Source organism: Nicotiana tabacum, chromosome 2 (assembly GCF_000715075.1).
Source record: "Nicotiana tabacum cultivar K326 chromosome 2, ASM71507v2, whole genome shotgun sequence".
In the NCBI taxonomy this organism is placed as follows: Eukaryota; Viridiplantae; Streptophyta; class Magnoliopsida; order Solanales; family Solanaceae; genus Nicotiana; species Nicotiana tabacum.
Genome location: NC_134081.1, coordinates 16,012,804 through 16,024,775, shown reverse-complemented (window position 1 = coordinate 16,024,775; position 11,972 = coordinate 16,012,804).

Below are 11,972 nucleotides of genomic sequence, written 5' to 3'. Positions count from 1 at the left end.
AATAAGAGGTCTCAATAACCATTGGTGCATTGATGACCTGCTGCGCATGGAGGTTTTCTTCATACCGGGGTAAGGAAAAAATGTCACAACCAGAGGGAGAAGAAATATCAAAATCTCTTAAACTAACCATAGAAAGATCTGGATATGTTGACGGAAGAGAGAGAAGAGGAAAAGATTGCATGTGTTCGGCTTCATCATCAGAATCAATTTGCTCTTCACTGGAGACCTCATACCCAAGATTGCAATTCTTCTCTAGGAACTTAACAATCGATGGTTGATAAGAGGACTGAGAAGGAGACTTGTCAATTTTTGTTTTAGTTCCCTTGTGAGAAACCATATATGAGCCTTTAAGTGATTTAAGAGATTGGGCTGCCTCAATAACTATCCACTCTTTCTTTCCCTTCCCTCTAAAGAGACCATTTGGCCTCTTTCCTATTTTGCCTTTAGAATAATAATTATGGTCCAGCAGATTGGGGTTAGCTTGCTTGAGTAGCTGTTTGACTTCCTGTTGGGCCTGGTTATGAGATGGCCCAACCCTAGAGTTAGGTTTGGAATTTAAAACATGTGACAACGTGGGAGTCAAAGCATTCTTCTCTTTGGACCAAAGGTCGCAGGACCTAGGGCCGTTCAAAACCAAAACCGTTAGCCGAATCGAACCGATGGGGTATTGGCTTATTAGTATCGGATTATTGGGGTAATGGATGGAGAATGAATTGAGATCTTATCATTAACGGCTTAATGGTTTGGGGGCGGATTACTCAATTTTCTTATCGGGTAAATCGTGAACCCGTTAAATTTTTTTATATCTATACTGTTACCCCTATATAAAATGACTCTGCAACTGATTTTGTGTTGGTTCAACTGGTTTGAGCTTTCTGTCTTGTTCAACTTGAAATGATAAAAGCCAGACATTTAGCTCATATTATAGCACAGTAAAATTAGGCGGAGCTGTAGTAAGATGGATGAAGCTAGTTTTCTTTATGTTTAGGATGCTCATCTGGATTTTGTATAGTGCAATGAACGGAAACTATGTTCTTTACATAGATTAGCTAGTATCTGTTATATCTTCCTTATCAATAGTTTTTGTATGTAATAGATTGGAAGATGACTCCTCAAAAGTACTGTTAGATTAACAAGACAGTCTTTTGAATTTGAATCCGACATAAGTCTGAAAGTATTGACATGTCATCTTACTATGACCATTTGGTATTGATTGTTCAAAACTTTTTTATTTGGTTTAGCCGATAAACCGCCCGATAATCATTAATCTGATACCAATCCGTCCATTATCTTATTGGATGGCTAACGGATTACGATATTTATAATCCGATAACCGTTATGCCGAACCGTTAAGCTGAACCGTTAAGCATAATTATCCACACTATCCGCCCGATAAGCATCCCTAGCAGGACCTATGGTCATTCAACTGACACTTTGCAGCTTTCCCGACGATGGTGAGTTTAGAATGGCTGTCTGCAATGATAGAGATTTCAAACACCAAATCACCCACAATTAAATCTAGCTTGCTCTTAGGCTCATGATCTGAATAATTAGCACAAATACGAGCCCAAAGAAGATTATTTCTTTTCTTTGTGTCTTCATCAGAATCTATGTAGCCACCATATTGATCACCAACAAACCTCAATGTTTTCTCCGACCAGTCATGCAATGGAATACCGAAGGCCCTGATCCATCTTTGTCCCTGTATTTGCTCTGTGGGTTTAGTACCAGAAAAAAGAGACCACCAATCAAGAAAGAGTTTTCGCCCATTCCAGAACCAATCTCCAAACTTGACCCTCCCAGCCTCCTTCCGTGAAGGAAGATTAAATAAGAACTGATTATTAGCAAGTGGTAAAACCCTTAGAGCTGTTGTCACCATCCATCTAGTAATAAACCATTTCTGTAAAACTTCAGGCTGTGGGTTGGAGCAAAATAAATCATTAAAACCACCAACTAGGCAACAAGATAGGAACTACTCTTTTATTTCTTCCGGCTTAGTCTGAGAAGCCATTTCCGTCCATTTCTACAAGTTGTCTACTTGGATGTAAGACTTCTCAGGTGTAGTGAATCTATGAAGAATTGGGTTAGAGTTACCCAGAAACTTGATAATCTTATCAGCAATGTCACACCATCCAATGTTGTACTCGGTCTCCGGGATAATAATGGCAAATTTTCTGGCACCAATCCACTTTTCAATACGAATGAAGCGCCCATATATATTGAAGTTCTGGTACACTCTATGTAATAAATTTTATTGCTTTCTTCCCCATCTCTTGTATAGATCCCCCGAGCCCTTGGATGCCAGCCGTAAATTATCACAAGCCCAATGTAAATTGTTCTCGTCTATTTTAATCTTGCTAATAAAACGACTGCTCCTCTCTGTGAGAAGAAACCACTGTAATGACCATCACTAATGTCTTTAAGTTCAAAAGATTTTTCACCAGCCTTAAAAAATAACTTTTCCCCCATGTTAAAAGTTGTCTAAGCCGATGAGAGGCCTCGCCGGAGAGAGAATCAGAGGGGAAAAAAGGGGTGGTCATTGTTTTATGCATGTGCTTCACAGAAATAATTTTTTTCCTATTATGCATGTGCTTCATATTTCGTCATAAAATGTTCAGGTAAAAATGGATACATACAAGAAGCTTATAGTTATTAGGATGAATTATACTATGCTATGTTTTCAGGTTATTACCAGCTAATAGATACCTCGATATCAAGTTCTTCTCTCTCTGATCTCTCTCTCTCTAATGTACCATTCACCGGACCTCTGGCGACCACAAGACCAGGTAAGACCCCCACCCCGCCCCTCCCTTGTCTTCTTTTCCTCTCTCTCTCTCTCTCTCTCTCCTGCTTTCTTCTTCTTCCCCGTTACTCCCCCCCCCCCCCCCTTTGCTTTCAAGATCTGCCCCCTTAATATTTCCCTTTTCTTTTTCTCCTTTCTTTCTCTCCTCTATACCTCGTATCTTCCACCCCCCCTCTCCCCCCTATTTTCTGGTGCACTGACCTAGCCTAGTAGCGGTGGCGGTGGTTGAGACAATTTTTCGGCGAGCCCCGGGCAAAGCGGGCGGGAACTTCTAAAACATAGTTGTTGTGGACAACACCTTTCTCGGCACTCATTGTGACTTCAGATTCTATTGTTCTTGCTTAGAATTTGCTATTTGTTAATATTGGGACAGCTGCCTTTTACCCTTTTATCAAAGACAATTCCAAGGTTCTACTCGCGGGAGTTGGTACCTCCCGTTTTCCAGTTTTCCTTTGTTGTGTGAGTTAAATTGATTTCATCTTAGTTCGTATTAGTTTATTCGTCGTATTAGTATGCCTGTAGTTGCAACTTGTCTTGTTCTGGTTTGGGATGTTGCCTTGTGTGTGATAATGATTCCCATTACTCTGCCGTAAGTATAGTGGATGTGGTCTGGGATGGTCGAGTGAGGTCATGTCCTAGAGGGGAATGGGGGGTGGGGTGAGAGGTAGGGAAGGGTTTAGGGGGGGCGGGAGGCAAGGGAGGTAAATGGAACAAGGGTGTCTGTAGGTTAAGAATTGGGTCATGGAACGTAGGTACATTGACGGGTAAGTCTATAGAGTTGGCGAAGATCATCCGGAAGATGAGGGTCAATATAGAGTGTGTTCAGGAGACAAGGTGGGTACGGTCGAGAGTCTCTGGTTGAGGTTAGATGAGTGAATGATAGATTGATGATTATTAAATTGGTGGTTGGAGAGTGCACCCTAAACATCAATAGCGCTTATGCGCCGCATGTGGGCCTAGATGAGGAGGTTAAACGACACTTCTGGGAGGTGTTAGATGAGATTCTGTGCCAGGTTCCACATGTTGAGAAGTAATTCATAGGAGGGGATTTCAATGGGCATATTGGATCGACCGCAGGCAGTTATGGCGAGGTGCACAGAGGCTTCAGTTTTGGGGAGAGGAACGAAGGAGGTACATCGTTGTTGGACTTCGCTAAGGCTTTTGGGTTGGTGATTGCGAACTCTACCTTTCGGAAAAGGGAGGAGAATTTGGTTACTTTTCAAAATGCGGTAGCGAAGACTCAGATTGACTATCTCCTCCTCAGGAGGTGTGATAGAGGGTTGTGCAAGGATTGCAAGGTGATTCCGGGTGAGATACTCGCGACGCAGCATAGGCTCTTGGTGATGGACGTTAGTATTATGTTAAAGAGGAGGAAAAGGTCTACTCGAGGAAGACTGAGAATCAGGTGGGTAGCCTTAACTAAGGATAAAGCCCAAGAGTTGGAGGGGCAGTTGTCGGCTATGGGAGCTTGGAGGAGCAGTGGTGACGCGAGCACTATGTGGTCAGCGACAACAGACTATATTAGGGAGTCTGCGAGAGAGGTGTTAGGGGTCTCGACGGGCGTCTATGGTGGGCACAAAGGAGACTGGTGGTGGAACGAAGTGGTCCAAGGTAAAGTGAAAGCGAAGAAGGCGGCGTACCTGAAGTTAGTGGGGAGCATAGGTGAGGAGGAGAGGCGAGCGTGCATGGAAAGGTATAAGGCAGCTAGGAAGGAGGCTAAGTTGGTGGTCACGGAGGCTAAGACTGCGGCTTATGGTCGTATATACGAGGAACTTGGGGAAAAAGGTGGGGAGAATAAGTTATTCCGGCTGGCCAAGTTGGGAGAGAGGAAGGCTCGGGATTTGGACCAAGTGAGATGCATCAAGGACGAAGATGGTAGAGTATTGATGGAAGATGCCCAGATTAAGAGGAGATGACAGACTTACTTTCATAAACTTTTGAATGAAGAAGGGGATCGAAATATTGTGCTAGGAGAATTGGAGCATTCCTAGAGTCACCGTGACTTTGGGTACTGCAGGCGTATCGAGGTTGAGGAGGTCGTGAGAGCTATGCGTAAGATGAGTAGGGGCAGAGCGACCGGGCCAAACGAGATTCCGGTGGAATTTTGAAAGTATATGGGAAGAGTAGGTTTGGAGTGGTTGACTAGGCTATTATTGCAAAATTTTACAAATAGCTAATATTTTGGAATTGGCTACCTTTTGAAAGTATTTTGTATTTCTGGCACCCTCTTTCAACCACAAGAATCTTGACTTTTGTCTCCATGATATTTCTTCAACCTTGGCTAATTGTTGTAACTCCATTTTTAGCTGAAGGATTTTATTTGTTTCAGCTTGAGTCTGCAATCTTCCTTCAATTGTTTGTTCCATTATTAATAATTCTTACATATCTTTGTTGGGTCTGGTGCTAATTTTACCATATGACTCCCAGTTCCAGATTGCTAAATCCTTCTTTAGAAGTTTCAGCTTTTGGGGTAGTAAAAAGTCAGGGGAGCCATTTACCATATAACCCTGCCACCATTCTTTGGTCATATCACAAAACCCTTCATGTTGTAGCCACATGTTTTCGAATTTTAAATAAGAAGGTTCAGAAGTCCAATCTCCACTTTCCAAGGCAATAGGCCTATGATCAGAAACAACTCTAGGAAGGGCTAATTGTTGAACTGAACCAAAGAGATCATTCCATTCAGAAGAGATCAAAAACCTGTCAATTCTTGGTGCTTGTAAAGAATTTTCACCCCTAGCCCATGTGATGACCCAAAATGTTATCTTTAAATTTATTAATTAATTATGTGTTCTAAGACCTCAAAAAATATTATTTATCATTCCTCAACTTACGTGCGCAGTCCGTAAAATTTTCCGAAAAGTTTTTAGGTGAAAAATGAATTAAAATGTGAATTGGATGTTTAAAACACAATCGAGTTGACTTTGGTCAACATTTTGAGCAAACGGATTTTGATAGTTCCGGCAGGTCCGTATCGTGAATTGGGACTTCGGCGTATGCCCGGAATCAAATTTCGAGGTCCCTTGCCCGAAATATGGAATTTTGATGAAAAATTTAAAGTTTAAGTTCAAATAGTGACCGGATGTCGAATTATGTGCAAATGACCCCGGAATAGAATTTTGATGATTTCAACAGCTCCGTATGGTAATTTTGGACTTAGGAGCGTGATCGAAATTTTATTTGAAAGTCCGTAGTGGAATTAGGCTTGAAATGCCGAAAGTTGAATTTTTGGGAAGTTTGACCGAGGGGTTGAATTTTTGATATCGGGGTCGAAATCCGATTCTGAAAATTTTTATAGCTCCGTTATGTTATTTATGACTTGCGTACAAAATTTGAGGTCAATCAGGCTTGATTTGATAGGTTCCGGTGTTATTTGTAGAAATTGAAAGTTTCAAAGTTCATTAGCCTTGAATCTATGTGTGATTCGTGATTTTAGTATTGTTTGATGTGATTTGAGGTTTCAAATAAGTTCGTATGATATTTTAGGACTTGTTGTTGTATTGGGTTGAGGTCCCGAGGGTCTCGGGTGAGTTTCGGATGGTTAACAGATCAAAAGTGGGACTTAGCTGCTGCTGCAATTTTTATGCTGGAAATGCTGTCAAAATCGGGCTGCCTGTCAAAATCGGGCTGCCTGCCAAAATCGGGCTGCCTGTCAAAATCGGACTGCCTGTCAAAATTGGGCTCCCTGTCAAAAATCGGACTCCCTGTTAAAATCGGACTCCCTGACAAAATCGATCTACCTGACAAAATCGGACTCCCTGTCAAATCGAGCTCCCTGACAAATCGAGCTCCCTGACAAATCGAGCTCCCTGACAAAATCGAGCTCCCTGACAAATCGAGTTCCCTTACAAAATCGAGCTCCCTCACAAATCTATAAGTTATAAAAACAGTGGACTTCGTCCCATTTGCCTTTTTGACGAATTGGAGCTTGAGGAGAGGCGATTTTGATATATTTTCAAGGAAAAACATTTGGGTAAGTGATTCTAACTTGGATTTGGTCAATATACACGAATATATCATTGTTTTCACCATTTAATTAGTGTTTTGATATTGAAATTTGGAAAATTTTAGAAATCTCATAGAAACGAATTTTTGAGATTTCGGTGTCGATCCGGAGTCGGATTTGAGTAAAACTGGTATGGTTGGACTCGTAATTGAATGGGTTATTAGATTTTATAAGTTTTGCCGGATTTCGAGATGTGGGCCCCATGGGCAATTTTTGAGCTAATTTCGGATTTCATTGAAAAATGTAATATTATCTTGTGAAATTGATTTCTATAAATTTTGTTGACTGTATCGAATTAATTATGACTAGATATGAGTCGATCGGAGTCGGAAAATCGAGAAAAAAGTATAATACTTGGTTAAATTGGAGCAAGTCGAGGTAAGTGACTTGTCTAACCTTGTGTGGGGGAAATTTTCCCTAAAATTGATATTAGTGTGATTATTGAGATGTGTTGAAAGTCGTGTACATGAGGTGGCGAGTGTATACACGGGCGAAATATGAAAGATTATATTTTTAAATTGTGTAGATCATTGTTGCGCATTTATTAAATTATTTTATCTTGTTATATTCTTCATCATTGATCTGTGATATATATTTTAAATTTGTTTGACATTTTCCTGCTAATTGCTTTACCTGTTTAATTGAAACTTGGTTTCTTTTATATTGTGCATTATTTGAAGGTTGATTTTCTTTAAATTAAATATTATTAATATGAAGTATTTGATATTTTTAAATTTGATATTGAAGCAACGTATTAAAAATTTGAAATATTATTTTTCTGAATTATTTATTCTTGAATATTTTCGTAAGATTTTTTGGTACTCATTGTGATGGAACCGTGAGCTCTTTATTGTGAAAATAATATTATTGTTGGATTATTCTGGCATGAGCCTTGAGCTCTTTATTATTGAAAAATATCGTTGTTGATTTATTGTGGAAAATTAAAATATATTGTGATATTAATACGCATGCGGTGGTATAAGGTTTGGGTATTGAAACGCATGCGGTGAGATAAGGGTGTCTTGATACGCGTGGCTAGTAGGAGAAACTACTAGAAGTCATGCGGTGTGATAAGGATGGCTAAAACGCGGGATTCTATTTCGGGAAAAATATTTTCTTTAAAATAAATTGTGAAGGCTCCCGCGGTGAGATAAGGAAATGTGATATTGTAAATTTATTTATGATTTGGGTCTACGAGGCGGTACCTCGGCAGTGCCCTTGTTGATATTGATTTATGGCCGCAGTTGCCTTGATTATTTGTTGTGATTTTCTTAATGTTGAAAGGAAATTCTGTTTTGTTTCCACGAGAAATCATTTGCCATTATTTTGCGTAATTAAATGGTGACATACTACTTGATTCATTTCCAATGACATTTTATTTTACTATATTGTTAAACATTTTACCATGCCATTATTATATTCTAGTAGGGCCTCACCTGACCTCGTCACTACTCTACCGAGGTTAGGCTTGGCAAAAGGCCGGGGTCGGGGAAGAGGCCGAGGAAGACCACGTGGTGCAGCCAGAGCACCTGCACGAACTGTTGCACCAGAGCCACCAGTAGCTCCAGTTGGAGAGCAGGCACCTGAGACGCCTGTTACTACTCCTGCACTTCAGGAGACTCTTGCCTAGTTTTTGAGCATGTTTGGCACTTTAGCTCAGGCATGATTAATTCCACTTGCTCCTGCCACATCTCAGGCTGGGGGAGGAGTACAGACTCATGCCGCCCGTACTCCAGAGCCACGGGCCCAAGTTGACCATGCCCTAGAGGTTATACCAGTGCAGCCAGTTGTCCCAGTTCGGCCTGAGATTAGGACAGCAGTTTCAGAAGGGGAGCAACTCAGGCTCGAGAGGTATAAGAAGTACCACCCTCCCACTTTCAGTGGTTTAGCTTCAGAGGATGCTCAGGGTTTTTTGGAGGAATGTCACTGTATCCTTCGTACTATGGGTATTGTGGATTCCAGTGAGGTTTTTTTTCACGGCATTCTAGTTTAGAGGAGCAGCCTACCAGTGGTGGCGGGCATATGAGTTGGATAGTCCTGCTGAGGCATCTTCACTCACTTGGACTCAATTTTCGGATATGTTCTTAAGGGAGTATGTTCCTCAGAGTCTTAGGGATGCATGGCACGCAGAGTTTGAGCAGTTGCGCCAGGGTTCTATGACCGTGTCAGAGTATACGGTCCGATTCAGTGATTTGGCTAGGCATGCACCAGCCTTAGTTACTATTGTTCGAGAGTAGGTTCGCAGATTTATTGAGGGTCTTCACCCTAGTATCAGATACAGTATGTCCCGAGAGCTAGAGATGGACATCACCTACCAATAGGTGGTGTCAATTTCTAGAAGATTGGAAGGTATGCAAACTCGGGAGAGGGAAGAGAGGGAAGCTAAGAGACCCCGAGATTCTGGAACATATAATATTTCTCGTGCCCCAGTTGCAGCCCGTCATGGTAGAGGTTATGTGAGCCGTCCTATTCATTCAGCACTTCCAGCTTCCAGTGGTATTCCGACTACTCCCAGACCTCAGGTTCCATATTATGCACCACCAGTGTCTTCTGTACTTCTTGTACGGGGTGCTTTCAGCAGACAGTCTAGTCGATCAGGCCCGAGCCAGTCCCAACAGCCACGTCCTCCGAGAGCTTGTTTTGAGTGTGGTGACACTCGTCATATCATGAGGGATTGCCCCATACTTAGGAGGGGTGCACCTCCACGGATTTCTCAGGCCCCACCTATTCCACAGGGTCCTCAGGCTTCTCAGGCCATGATTACTGCACCAGTTGCCACTCCACCTGCACAGCCAGCTAGAGGTAGAGGTCGGGCAGGTAGAGGTCGCCCTAGAGGGGGAGGCCAGGCCAGATATTATGCCCTTCCTGCTAGGACAGATGTCGTTGCATCCGATTCTATTATCACAGGTATTATTCCGGTCTGTCATAGAGATGCATCAGCTTTATTTGATCCAGGCTCCACTTATTCTTATATGTCATCTTATTTTGCCCCGTATTTGGGCGTATCACGTGATTACTTGAGTTTTTCTGTTTATGTATCTACACCCGTGGGTGAATCCATTATTGTGAACCATGTGTATCGGTCGTGTTTAATTGTTATCAGTTGTTTTGAGACCAGAGCTGATTTATTATTGCTCAGTATGGTGGATTTCGATATTATTTTGGACATGGACTGGTTGTCGTCCTATCACGCTATTCTTGATTGTTACGCCAAGATGGTGATATTAGCTATGCCGGGTCTACCGCGGCTAGAGTGGAGAGGTACCTCAGATCATGTTCTTAGCAGGGTTGTTTCATTTCTTAAAGCTCAATGAATGGTTGAGAAGGGGTGTGATGCGTATCTGGCAGATGTGAGAGATGTTAGTATTGATACTCCTACTGTAGAGTCAGTTCCTGTAGTAAGGGATTTTCCTGATGTATTTCCAGTAGATCTTCCGGATATGCCACCCGACAGGGATATTGATTTATTACCGGGAACTCAGCCCATTTCTATTCCACCATACCGTATGGCCCCAGCAGAGTTGAAAGAATTAAAAAATAGTTACAAGAATTGCTTGATAAGGGTTTCATTCGGCCTAGTGTATCGCCGTGGGGTGCTCCTGTCTTATTTGTAAAGAAGAAGGATGGTTCTATGCGGATGCGTATTGATTATCTCCAGTTGAACAATGTTACAGTGAAGAACAGGTATCCATTGCCACGTATTGATGACTTATTTGATCAGCTTCAGGGTGCCAGGGTATTCTCTAAAATTGACTTGCGTTCAGGCTATCATCAGTTGAAGATTCGGGAGCCAGATATTTCGAAGACTGCTTTCAGGACTCGGTACGGTCATTACGAGTTCCTTGTGATGTCTTTTGGGCTGACCGACGCCCCAGCAACATTTATGCACTTAATGAATAATGTATTTCAGCCCTATCTTGATTCCTTCGTCATTGTGTTTATTGACGACATTCTGGTGTATTCCCGGAGTCGGGAAGATCATGAACAACACCTGAGAACTGTGCTTCAGATTTTGAGAGAAAGGAAGTTATATGCAAAATTTTCTAAGTGTGAATTCTTGCTTGATTCAGTGGGATTTTTGGGTCATATAGTTTCATGCAAGGGGATCAAGGTAGATCCGAAGAAGATTGAAGCAGTGCAGAGTTGGTCCAGACCGTCCTCAGTTACGAAAATCTGGAGTTTCCATGGTTGGCACGGTATTATCGCCGATTTGTAAAGGGTTTCTCTTCTATTGCTGCATCTATGACCAAGTTGACCCAGAAGGGTGCTCCGTTCAGGTGGACCGAGGAATATGAGGAGAGCTTTCAAAAGCTCAAGACAGCTTTGACTACAGCCCCAGTAATGGTATTACCTACAGGTACAGGATCTTATACTGTGTATTGTGACGCATGGCGTATTGGTCTCGGCGCAGTGTTGATACAAGACGGTAGGGTGATTGCCTATGCATCCAGACAGTTAAAGGTGTATGAAAAGAATTATCCTGTACATGACCTGGAGTTAGCAGCTATTGTTCATGCCTTAAAAATTTGGTGGCATTATTTGTACGGTGTCCATTGTGAAATCTACACTGATCACCGGAGTCTACAGCATCTGTTTAAATAGAAGGATCTTAATTTGCGGCATCGGAGATGGTTGGAGTTGCTTAAGGATTACGATATCACCATTCTCTATCATCCTGGGAAGGCCAATGTAGTGGCCGATGCTTTGAGTCGTAAGGCGGAGAGTTTGGGCAGCTTAGCATATTTACCGGTAGCAGAGAGGCCTTTAGCCTTGGATGTTCAGGCCTTGGCCAACCAGTTTGTTAGACTGGATATTTCTGAGCCGAGCCGAGTCGAGTTTTGGCTTGCGTGGTTTTTCAGTCTTCTCTTTATGATCGTATCAGGGAACGTCAGTATGATGGCCCTCATTTGCTTGTTCTTAAGGATACAGTTCAACACGGTGATGCCAAGGAAGTCACTATTGGAGATGACGGTGTACTATAGATGCAGGGCAGGCTATGTGTACCCAATGTAGATGACTTGCGTGAGTTGATTCTCCAGGAGGCTCACAGTTCACGGTACTCCATTCATCCGGGTGCTGCAAAGATGTATTAGGACTTGAGACAGCACTATTAGTGGAGGCGGATGAAGAAAAACATAGTGGAGTATGTATCTTGGTGTCTAA